Source organism: Schistocerca serialis, chromosome 3 (assembly GCF_023864345.2).
Source record: "Schistocerca serialis cubense isolate TAMUIC-IGC-003099 chromosome 3, iqSchSeri2.2, whole genome shotgun sequence".
Taxonomy (NCBI): domain Eukaryota; kingdom Metazoa; phylum Arthropoda; class Insecta; order Orthoptera; family Acrididae; genus Schistocerca; species Schistocerca serialis.
In genome coordinates, this window is record NC_064640.1 from 403,027,008 (window position 1) to 403,039,952 (window position 12,945).

The window sequence follows — 12,945 nt, forward strand, 5'->3', positions numbered from 1 at the left end:
GTGAGAGAGAGAGAGAGAGAGAGAGAGAGAGAAAGAGAGAGAGAGAGAGAGAGGCGTTGGATTTGTACAGTACAGTGCAGCGAGCCGGGACGAGGCGAGGTGAGGTGAGACGTCAGCAGTGACCGGTCATGCTCGGTTATCCGCGTGTCCGGACATCAGACATGGGGCGAGTACGTGACCGAGCCGAGTCGTGTGGGGCCGGACACGAGCTGCTCGGTCCCCCCGTCAACAGGCGAGCCGTGACCGGTCAAACACTGAGCGTTGCAGCACTCTAGTCAGCGCTATCGTTGCAAACAAATGCTACACATACAAAACAGGCGTCGAGCCACAGAACAAAGTGAGATAAATAACACCTATCGCGAACTCGGGTTGTTTGTCTAAAAATGCAGTTTCGACTGCCAATAAGCACACCCCTGCCCCGCCAACACCCGCCCCGCATCCATTAGCTGTTCTGAGAGGGAAAACATTTCACTGTAACAATTGTATTTAAAGTCAATGCAACTCTTATAAGTGAGCATCTGTTAAAAAGGAAAACCAAACAGGCCAGTCGATTTCCTTTTTGTTTTATGAGCGTAATTTGTATAGATATTTACATTCGTCTGCAGGATAACGTTCTAGTCTCTCTCTTTCCCCCCTTCTCCCAGTATTTTGTAACATCCAACAACATGAAAAAACAGACTACAGCACTACCACCGATTGCAGATCACCAGACTGTAGAGGTCGGTGCTCTATAGCGATACGCCTGGCAAATGTATTAACTTATCTAATATCTCTTATACAAGCCTATCCAGCTGAAAATCGAAAGGACTTCCACTATTTTGCTGTGAAAACCACCGATCAGTTCAGAATTTCCTCATTATTTCGAAACTTACATCAGAGTGAAGATAAAATAAGAATTTCAACTCCAAAGAAGAAAGACAGCCACGTTAAGAGATTTCTGTGGTGTCACCGCCAGACACCACACTTGCTGGGTGGTAGCCTTTGAATCGGCCGCGGTCCGTTAGTACACGTCAGACCCGCGTGTCGCCACTATCAGAGATTGCAGACCGAGCGCCGCCACACGGCAGGTCTAGAGAGACTTCCTAGCACTCGCCCCAGTTGTCGCTAGCGATAGTTCACTGACAAAATACGCTCTCATTTGCCGAGACGATAGTTAGCATAGCCTTCAGCCACGTCATTTGCTACGACCTAGCAAGGCGCCATGTTTAGTTACTATTGATATTGTAAATACTGTACAGACAAGAGCTACGTTCAACATTAATGGATTAAAGTTAAGTATTCCACCACCTGCGTCCGTTTTTCTATATTCTAATTTCCTTGTCCTGTTCCAGACCTCACGCCAGCCTGCGTGAGCTAAAACGCGTGCCTTTCGGCTTCCTCTATTCATACGGGTTGGCTCACCTGCCAATCCACAACAATTTCTTTCAGTTTCATGGGCAAAATTACATGGTTTGAGAGCGTCCCTGACATTCAAATCAGTATCTGTAAATAAACTGCCATGCACATGTGTAATACAAACATTTAAGACACGTGAAATAACATTACAGACTACAGCCTTCCGCTCCATTTCTTCACCTGTCGGAATAAACACAATCATTTTACATTCAGCAACAAGAAACTATGACTCAAGAGGACGTTGTTGTTTTGTACACTATGACGGGTCCCGTTTTACCAATGAGATGCTATACTGCACTGGCGTTTACGAAACGTGGAAAACAAATTGTGAGAGCATGCCTTGCTAATGTCTCCTAGTAGAGAACCCTATAAGATTCCACCGATACGTCGTAAGAAAATACAGTTCGCATGCAGACATCTGACATTTTTGCTCCATAACTCCCCCCTAGCAGTCTGTGTGTAAAGTTTCTGTCACCCAGCAGTCAATCATGAACAATAGCAGCAGATTGTTGGGCTGTAGTTTCGTAAGAAATCTGGTCATCACATAATCACATAACAGCCTGTATCACGAAATCTAATCACATCCTCATCCTTATTTTGTAACATGCAGACAAGGTAAAAAACAACTACAAACTATCTGCACCCAAACTTTAACCAGTCATAGTACTTCTTGTAATTATAGTATTTCTTGTACAAGATTTTAGAGCATCTCTCTCGCCCGATATATGGAAAAATAAATACTGTCTGCATGTTGACATCGAACGTATTACACACTACTGGCCAATAAAATTGCTACACCAAACAGAAATGCAGAGGATTCATTGGACAAATATATTATACTAGAACTGACATGTGATTGTATTTTCACGCAATTTGGGTGCGTAGATCCTGAGAAATCAGTACCCAGAACAACCACCTCTGGCCGTAATAACGGCCTTGGTACGCCTGGGCATTTTGTCAGAGCCTGGATGGCGTGTACAGGTACGGCTGCCCATGGAGCTTCAACACGATACCACAGTTCATCAAGAGTAGTGACTGGCGTATTGTGACGAGATAGTTGCTCGGCCACCATTGACCAGACGTTTTCACTTGGTGAGAGATCTGGAGAATGTGCTGGCCAGGGCAGCAGTCGAACATTGTCTGTATCCAGAAAGGCCCGTAAAGGACCTGCAACATGCGGTCGTGCATTATCCTGCTGAAATGTAGGGTTTCGCAGGGATCGAATGAGGAGTAGAGCCACGGGTCGTAACACATCTGAAATGTGACGTCCACTGTTCATAGTGCCTTCAATGCGAACAAGAGGTGACCGAGACGCGTAACCAATGGCATCCCATACCATCACGCCGGGTGATACGCCAGTATGACGATGACGAATACAGGCTTCCAATGTGCGTTCACCGCGATGTCGCCAAACACGGATGCGACCATCATAGTGCTGTAAACAGAACTGGAATCATCCGAAAAAACGACGTTTTGCCATTCGTGCACCCAGGTTCGTCGTTGAGTACACCATCGCAGGCGCTCCTGTCTGTGATGCAGCGTCAGGGGTAATCGCAGCCATGGTCTCCAAGCTGATAGTGCATGCTGCTGCAAACGTCGTCGAACTCTTCGTGCAGATGGTTATTGTCTTGCAAACGCCCCCATCTGTTGACTCAGGAATCGAAACGTGGCTGCACGATCCGTTAGAGCCATGCGGATAAGATGCCTGTCATCTCGACTGCTAGTGATGCGAGGCCGTTGGGATCCAGCACGGCGTTCCGTATTACCCTCCTAAACCCACCGATTCTATATTCCGCTAACAGTCATTGGATCTCCACCAACGCGAGCACCAATGTCGCGATACGATAAACCGCAGTCGCGATAGGCTACAATTCGACCTTTATCAAAGTCGGAAACGTGATGGTACGCATTTCTCCTCCTTACACGAGGCATCGCAACAACGTTTCACCAGGCAACACCGGTCAACTGCTGTTTGTGTATGAGAAATCGGTTGGAAACTATTCTCATGTCAGCACGTTGTAGGTGTCGCCACTGGCGCTAACCTTGTGTGAATGCTCTGAAAAGCTAATCATTTGCATATCACAGCATCTTCTTCCTGTCGGTTAAATTTCGCGTCTGTAGCATGTAATCTTCGTGGTGTAGCAATTTTAATGGCCAGTAGTGACATACAGATATCGTTGCACTGGAGCAAGTGGCCAGTGAACGACGTCGCTTGCACAGACCTGTGTAAAGCTTTGTCACCTGTACAGGAGGAAGACCATATGGCACAGACTATCAATCACAAGAGAGATTTCTGCGCTTTTGTTTCATAAGCAGTCTGATACATTGTTTTTCAGCTGTAACACATACAAGAAGTTTGTGATCACAGCTTTTATTCTGCCATACATTGTGTTTCTGTACATTGACTTCAAGGTATGTGTCGGGTGCTAAACCGACATAAACACATTTCGATCCATTGGCTCTCACATAAAGCTGGACATCGCATGGTGTAAACTGTGCTGCTCCCCGAACACATAGAATGGCAGAAATAAAACACAAAGCTCGTGTTTCTTATTTACGAAAATGAGGAAGACATAGGAACATATGGAAACTGGAAGAGTTTGAGGAACTGTGGGACATTTCCAAACAGCTGTCCGAATTTGATGACCGCGTCTTCCACAGAAATGGAGTAGCAGATGTCTCGACCGTTTCGAAGAGACCAGAAGTGTTGTTTCCTCATTTTGCAGTCATGTACGTGATCACTGTTCTAGTGTTGACCATCGCCAGAAGGTGAAAAAATATGTGGAGAGCATCGCAGCTTATAGTAATAGGATGTTTCTGCAGTAATGAGGAATGTCTCCAAACAACGGTCTGAAAGTGATGACCTCAACGTTTAATCGCATGTTCCACATTGACAAGTAGCAGATGCGCAGTGTTCCATCAAGGTTCTATCCATCTCAAAGAAGTGGTGTCTGTCAGTTGTTATGTGATAATCAATAACGTACCAGTGGACGGACGGGATGGAAAAGTCACTGTCGGTATAGAATAATGTACTGTAATAAGCACTGCGTTTGATAGCATGATCAATTTTAGAAATTTTACCAGTTGTTTCGTAATTTCAACACCGGCCAATGACACACCAGAATGCTTCAGAATTTCTGCATCATCACTAAACCACCCCTCCACTACTTTGAGAGTAACGTATATTAGACCGTAAATGCAGATAGATGACAGTGCAGCACGTCCATTCAGTCATATACGCCTAAGTATACCAGACGACGTCTTATACCGATGCATTCATGTTTTATACATGTTTCTAGCACATCGATCATAGTGCAGAATTCACGAATACAACTGGCCATCTTTCCCTTTATGGATGGGAGTCACTGAGTATTTGCACACTCATAAGATAAAGTCGGAGACTGAAAGATCTCCTCTCATTGTACTTGATCAACCCTCCTTGCAACACGGTTGCCAGTTTAATCTGCAACTGACCAGAACTAGGAGGGTACAATATCTGCTACACTCCATGTCTCGCGATGGAACAGAACGAGCTGAGCCCATAACTGCTGTTTAGCGAAGACTGTTCCGCATAAATCTTACTCACGACACATATCCAAGTGCACAACATCTATCCACATGCATGCATGTGGAGCAGGTTAGAACCCATTGTTGGTGTATAGTAGACGTAAGAGTGTTGTGATGATATAACAAACAGTGAATAGTAAATGTGTGATTTATGCATGATGGATCTCCAATGGAAGGAATTTGAAACTTTTTATATAAATCAACACTGGTATCAATTCTGGAGTATTATTCCAGTGTCTCTAGTCAGAGTACATAAGGAAAATACTCACTACGGCTGTGTTCCTCCATCCAACGGACATCTAGGACACAAAAAAGCGGAATTGTGATAATCATTTGCCGTCATCGTGGATCTTCAAGAGTATAAAAGGAGGTGTGAAAGGTGCATCAGGATGGTTTTGTTTGTTTTTATTACTGGACTTGCATAGGATGTGAGGGATAAGTTAGATGTATCGCTATAGAGCACCGACCTCTGCAGTTTGGTCATATGCATTCGGTGCCAGTGCCGTAGTGTGTTTTTTCATGTTGTTGGATGTCACAAAATATTTGGAGGTGGGGGAAAAGTGAGAGATGAGAACTGTATCTTGCAACTGAACGTAAAAATCTACACCAGTTTTGTACATAAAACTAAAATAAAATGGTGTGGCCTCTTTTCGTGAAAACAGGATATTAGTTATCATCGTGATTTTATTTCCTTTTTTAACAGATACTCATTTACAAGAGTTTCATTTACGTTAAATACAATATTTACAATGAAATGTTTACCCTCTTAGAACAGCTAGTGGTTGCGGGGCGGGTACTTGCTGTGTGGGTGTAACTTATTGGCAGTCACACCACCACCTCCTATAATGCGTATCTTATCATGTGCATTATGATGCTACTGCTCTGGTTGTGCTCTGTGCGCTCCATTATGTAGTAAATCGTCAGCGTCAATCCAGCCGTTTTGAGTTGCAGGAAAACCAAGCCATTTAACTAGTGCTCTATTCCCTCGATGTCTTGTGACACACTCTATGAGAAACACGTGGTTCTGAGCTCTTCTGCATTTCCTTGGTGTAAAAGCATCCCAAAATTTCAGTTCCACTGCTATCCTTTAAGATGTAAGTTCTGGGATTTGTTGTCTGCTCTTTGGAAACCGTCAGCATCTCACTTGAGCAGTTTGAGAGATATGACTTGTCAGATGCTGTTTTGTGTTTTGAGATACATAACAAATGGCCCACATTAAATTTCTGTTTGTGTGGCTCAAGCATTTTAATCGATAGTACACCGAATCCATGAGTCCATTATCATGAATATCTATCGGTCTAATTTTTATTGTATTATGTTTGGTTCAATTACACTGTGCATTTATTTCTGGGAGGACATTTGTCCTTTTATATGAGCCACAAAGATTAAAATGCATCCAAATTTGGCATTTCATTGTTCTGTTCAGACTTCCACTATACTTGCTTTCAGGTGGGTGAAGGTTGAGTAGTGATGTATTCAATACCACTGAATAACAGTCTTGAAATACCTGTTGTAAAATCTTCCACGGGGATTATTTTCCAGGTTGTCCAGGAATCGAATCATCCCTGTCTGCAACAAACGCCCAAAGCTCCCCATCTTTGTTTTAACAGGTGATGCCCAGGTAAATTTGGTGTATGTATCAATAACCATTAAAATATATTTGTCTTGATTATTCCCATGTAAATATTTCCTCATATCTACAAGATCAGCCTTCTCTAATTCATCCAATCCCTTAATCATAACACACCTAAAAGGATATGATTTGCATGCTGCTTCGTGTAGTTCTGGAACTACCGTCTTCATACTCATTCAGTTACACCTCTCTCTCTAAGCTCTGAAATTACTGAGACAACCTCATTTGAAAGAGCGATATTGTCCACAGCAGCAGATACCATGGGCAGTTGTAATCAGTCTATTATCTCATTGTGGTTGTCATAGTAAATGTACTGAGGTGGCTGACTGCTGACTCTTTTATGGTGAATGTCAATACCATCACCACTGCTACACCAACCATCTAATGGTAGTGTTCTTATAAATCTCTGTATTTCGCACTGCATTGGTTTCCTGCTTTCCTATGTACACCAGTCAACTGTATTATTTTACCATACATCTCCAGATCTTTGGGTGAAAATATTACGGTTTTTGACGATTTTAAGAAAATGATGTTCAGTAGACCTGGTGTTCTTTGAAATTCCCTATCCCCTATCTGTATTGTCCTTTCATCTAAAATTATAGGCCTCATGCCCAACATGTATGGTTTTTCATCATTGACACCGAATGTTTTGTCTATCCTAGAGTCACTGTGATGGTTAATCAAACCTGCAATAGCATCATCGTCATCACTGTGTAATTTTGCTGAGAGTTCATCGAGAGATTCAGTGACTGGTTTAAACGTTTCCCTTCTGTGCAGCGATGACCTTATGCTTAGTTGACACCTTGCTATATACTAAGTGAGCCACTTCACATGTTGCACATTATATACATTTCACTTAACCTTTACAGTTAAGTCACGTACTCTCTTCTCAGTCCCATCAACCTTTACAGGTAGGCCGTCTACTTTCTTTCTCAGGCTGATGCAGGTGTACGTCTCCAGTTTCTTAACGCTAGCATCTAATTTGTTGATCAGCTCAGAAGGGTCTGGGCATACATCTCTAGCTCGTTAACGTTGTGTTCGAGAGACTCAAATTTTCCATCTATGTACAGAATCATTATCTGTCTATGCACACCTATCTTCTTCAGCTAAGTGCCTGACATATGTGCAAACTTGTCCATAGCGTGATGTATACTAACATACTCATCACTTTTTTCATAGCTACATGTATATGTAGAAACTCCAGGTTGTTCTCTCTACACCTACCATCATTCAGTTTTCTGGATTTATCAATAACATGAAACCCATACTGTGTGTAGTTCCAGCAATCTGCACATATCTTTACAAAGTCATTGAATGACATGTCACTTCCTATAGGCATCAAGTAAATGTGTTTTAGATTCACATTGTCTTGTTTGAAGGCTATAATGAGATTTACGTTATCCTTCACCATATGTGTTGGGCTTCTGAAATATGTCTGACTCAAATAAAATATGGCCATATCCATATGACGACCAAAACAGAAAGACTGCAGATTTGATCTTAGTTTTCCGCAGAAATATTGTCAAACATGAACACTGTCTTTGGCTTTATTTTTCTGGCAGGCGAATTTGACTACTTCGACTGAATGTCGTAATGTTACACTATCTACACCCTTGGGCTGAAACAGCGTATTTGAAAATACACACAAATACCCAAAGCGAACTCCATCCAGGTGTATTAGTAGTAGATAGACCTACAATTATAGCTTGCATATTATGGTATAGGAGTACCCCATTCTTCTTCTTCTTCTAGCTTTCTTCCGCAACATCACAGGACCAGTCACTTATGACAAAGTCCTGACGCTTCACCCGCCCTGCCATGATATAAACTACATCAGGTTTTGGTGTGCAATGAGTTTTTATAGAAAAATGAACACTTGTACTAAAAATATGTGTAACCACTATAGTGCAATCATCTTACTGACTGAGCTACCAAGGCGACGTTATATAGAGAGGGTTATGAAGGAAGAAATAACACACAGGATTTGCAATTTTATATATATTTCAGCAATGCTCCACTGACAGCGTTACATCAACAACAAAAACCACTGACTCATGTCTTACAGTATTTTCCAAGTAACTGTTTCCTTTATGCACTACGTTCTGTGTGTATTTCTCTGAAACTGATGGATGTTCCTTTAGCTTTTTTTTGACACAGTACTGATACACTGTTACAAATCGTCTGCATGCACAGTATATACACAGAGATAGTTCATTATATCTTTATACACAGTTTAAACATATGGCAGCCCACGGTTCGGTCTTTCCAGCACAAGGAATAGCACCAGCTGGAGGCCGAACATGTTTGTAATGGTTTAGTGTTGCAGATAAATGGATTGACCTCCTGGTCTCACCATGAGTCTCACGCCACAGTACAGTTATGTTACAGATAGTGTCAGGCCGGCACAGTAAATGTCTGGAGATGGAGAATACTCAGAGGTCATCTGCTTGTTGATACTTCATGACACAATTCATCCTATTACAACTCTGTAAACTGCACTTTAACATTTCTCGACGCATTTCAATCTCTTACACAACACACTAGTCACTGTCCACTGGTGTTTCTACACCAATATTTAAGCGCTTTGAACCACTAAGTGTTAAATTATAAGTTGAAGTGAAAAGCAGGAGAGCGCAGTTTCTCATCTACCACATCAACACACTATCTTTGCAGTAACTACGGAATCTTCTGGGATGGTGCATATGTTGGAGTCCAGTACAGTTCTCCAGATGCCACATCCGTATTTACCGGTTCCAATATGCTGACCAGTTCATCTAGAGGATCGCACACCACTGCAGGTCCCAGCGAGCTGGATGCCACCTCCGCTGACGCTGGAGACAAAAAGAGGAAGAACCGTTACATACGATAATAGCAACTACAGGGAGAGAGAGAGAGAAAGATGTATTATTAATCAAGAAGTACTTCCTCTTTTGCTTCTTCCTGTCCTGCTGGGGATCACTGCATGGTCTCCACTGCTGACGTTTCAAGTTCCTTCATCTTGCAGAGGCTGACTACAGCTGAGACCAGTGAGCTACCAGCTCCACCTTATATCACCTACATCACGATCACATGACCAGAAATTAGTTATTCAATCAATTTATTGACTTCAGCAGTGTTTCTGTGTCGATTCCCTGTTAGGCATTTGTCTTGGAAGGAGTTCTCGTGTGTGCTGGTAACCAGCAGGGGAAGGTTTGAGCGTTTCCCAAGTAATCAGTGCTTTGTTGGTAGCTTGGTCCGGCCGCGACAGATGTACCAGGACCAGCAGTGGCATGCAACAGGAGGCAGCCATTTGAGGTGAGCTGATAGTGTGATATGGCAATATATATAAATGACCTAGTAGATAGTGTCGGAAGTTCCATGCGGCTTTTCGCGGATGATGCTGTAGTATACAGAGAAGTTGCAGCATTAGAAAATTGTAGCGAAATGCAGGAAGACCTGCAGCGGATAGGCACTTGGTGCAGGGAGTGGCAACTGTCCCTTAACATAGACAAATGTAATGTATTGCGAATACATAGAAAGAAGGATCCTTTATTGTATGATTATATGATAGCGGAACAAACACTGGTAGCAGTTACTTCTGTAAAATATCTGGGAGTATGCGTGCGGAACGATTTGAAGTGGAATGATCATATAAAATTAATTGTTGGTAAGGCGGGTACCAGGTTGAGATTCATTGGGAGAGTGCTTAGAAAATGTAGTCCATCAACAAAGGAGGTGGCTTACAAAACACTCGTTCGACCTATACTTGAGTATTGCTCATCAGTGTGGGATCCGTACCAGATCGGTTTGACGGAGGAGATAGAGAAGATCCAAAGAAGAGCGGCGCGTTTCGTCACAGGGTTATTTGGTAACCGTGATAGCGTTACGGAGATGTTTAATAAACTCAAGTGGCAGACTCTGCAAGAGAGGCGCTCTGCATCGCGGTGTAGATTGCTCGCCAGGTTTCGAGAGGGTGCGTTTCTGGATGAGGTATCGAATATATTGCTTCCCCCTACTTATACCTCCCGAGGAGATCATGAATGTAAAATTAGAGAGATTAGAGCGCGCACGGAGGCTTTCAGACAGTCGTTCTTCTCGCGAACCATACGCGACTGGAACAGGAAAGGGAGGTAATGACAGTGGCACGTAAAATGCCCTCCGCCACACACCTTTGGGTGGCTCGCGGAGTATAAATGTAGATGTAGATCCTTCACAGGGTGGTTTGGCTGCCTACAGTGGTTGCGGGCCCGAATTCAGATAGGGCAGCCTCTCAGCTGGCTAGGACACCAGCACATGGTGCAGTCTGATGATCACCAGACATGTTTATCGTGATCCGTGACAGTGCAATTACATATGGTGACTGTTTCATGACAGTATTCCTTGTGCGATCAGAATAAAGAAGGGACGCGATTGCTTATGTATTCCATACTGCCTTGTCATCCACAATTTTTTTTAAATAAACAGTTTTCCATACACTGCCGTCAATTTCTTACCAATTAATCAATATTTTCATAAGGGGACTGTATCCACCAAGGAAAACTGTCTCACTCATAAAGAAAATCAATTTAATTAATTAGTCAATCAATTTGATTGAGTTGGAGGGGGGCTATTCGAATAACTCAGGCTTGAACTGAAGCAGCTCGTGTTTAATGACGGAATGCTGAAAGTGGCACAGTAGGTTAAAGGGAGGGTGGTACCTTAATTGAGTTATTTCCTGACAATTATTTTCAATGAGCTTAATTTGATACAAAAAGTGGTGACATAGAACAGAACAATAGGTCAAGGGGGTGGCAAAGAAAGTGCGCCAGAAACCCCTTCAAAAGTGCCCAAATTCTGGAAGTGTGCTCGTATGGGCAGGGAGGGTGGGGAAGAGAGAGAGGGGGGGGGGGGACTTTTCAGAGGTTACGGTGATAAAGAAAAGTGCACTCGTATTGAATCATTTTGATGTAAGCCACGCTCCAATGGATAAGTTGACAAATTTTGCTGACCTTGATTCATATAAATGATTGAAGAGACATTCTGGCACGGAACCCCTTGAGTGCGACGTCGCGAAAGGCAAATGATGTTTCGACATTCGACGCCCCACATATTGTGACATGCAACCACAATCTAGGCTGCTAACGGCAACAGGGGACGGTCTGGAGGTATTCTATGGTGAGCACAGCACGAGGCTGTGGAGCGTAGTTGAAGTGCTTAGTCGACAAGTAACTCGCAACAGTGCTAGTGGTGTTGACACAAAGCACAGCAAAGGCAACGATAAACGAAGTAAACTTTGCGTCATACAAGTATCTACCACAACAACTGCCGAAGTTGACATTTCGTATGAAAGGAAGTCAAGGAATTTCGCAGAGTGAGAAGGGAGTAGCCGATGAAATATCAGCATATCTGCAAGAGGAGTAAGTGGAATGCGTGGTGTCGTATACTCTCGAGTGTTTGGACAATGTACATGAGGAGCACAAATGCTGGCGATGCGTGCTTAACAAGTGAAAGTGAAATTGAAACAGGTGTCGAGCCATGTAATTCATCATCCTTGTAGTACAGGGAGTCACAAATCCAGTCTCCAGTGAAAGGTAGTAAAGGACAATATTTGTCCAAATTGGAAGGCACAAAGCATAATTACGTACATGGAAGGTCGTAAGCAGCATTGTAAACAAACAGTTATGGGCAGATTTCGAGTAATTCCGCAGCAATATGACCTTGTAGTGCGTATGAAAAACTACAGATATTGAAGTTAGGACAAGACGTAGTTGTTATAAAAGCTGGTGTTCGCGCGTTTCAAGGATGTTCGATACAATTTACGGCATGTGCATGATAAAGACCTGCTATGTTACGCACATCAATTTGCGCGCAACATAGATTACAGTGATTTCAAGGAAGTAGTGGATGGCTGCTTAACTTCAAACAGCGCTACAGAATTGGAAGACGTAAGGTAACGAAACTTCAAACAAGCATCAACTTGGCGATGCACAGCAAACTGCGGAATCGGCCTGAAAATTTATAGATGAGATAAACAAACTTATTCCATCTTAGTAAAGAATTTTTTTTCAACTCCAATCAACTGGCATTTGAAGAGGAAATCCGTGTGAAAGGAACACTGGAAATTAGAGGTAGCAAGAGAATTGTATCAAGATCAACTAACAATAATGTTTTAACGCATCCGTATACAATTATGCCGACTGTTAATCTGGATGGTAAATTAGCTAGAAAGTTATTTATTGTGCTGCGAGAAGTTGGAGGTGCTCTGCCCATTACCATTCTTCCCCGTTTGCGTGATCTTGCAAGGACAGTAGGGAATATTTACGTCATAGCAAGCAAGAGTGGGAAAATGGCATAAGAGAAATTATAACTATGGTATGAACACTGCTTTTGGC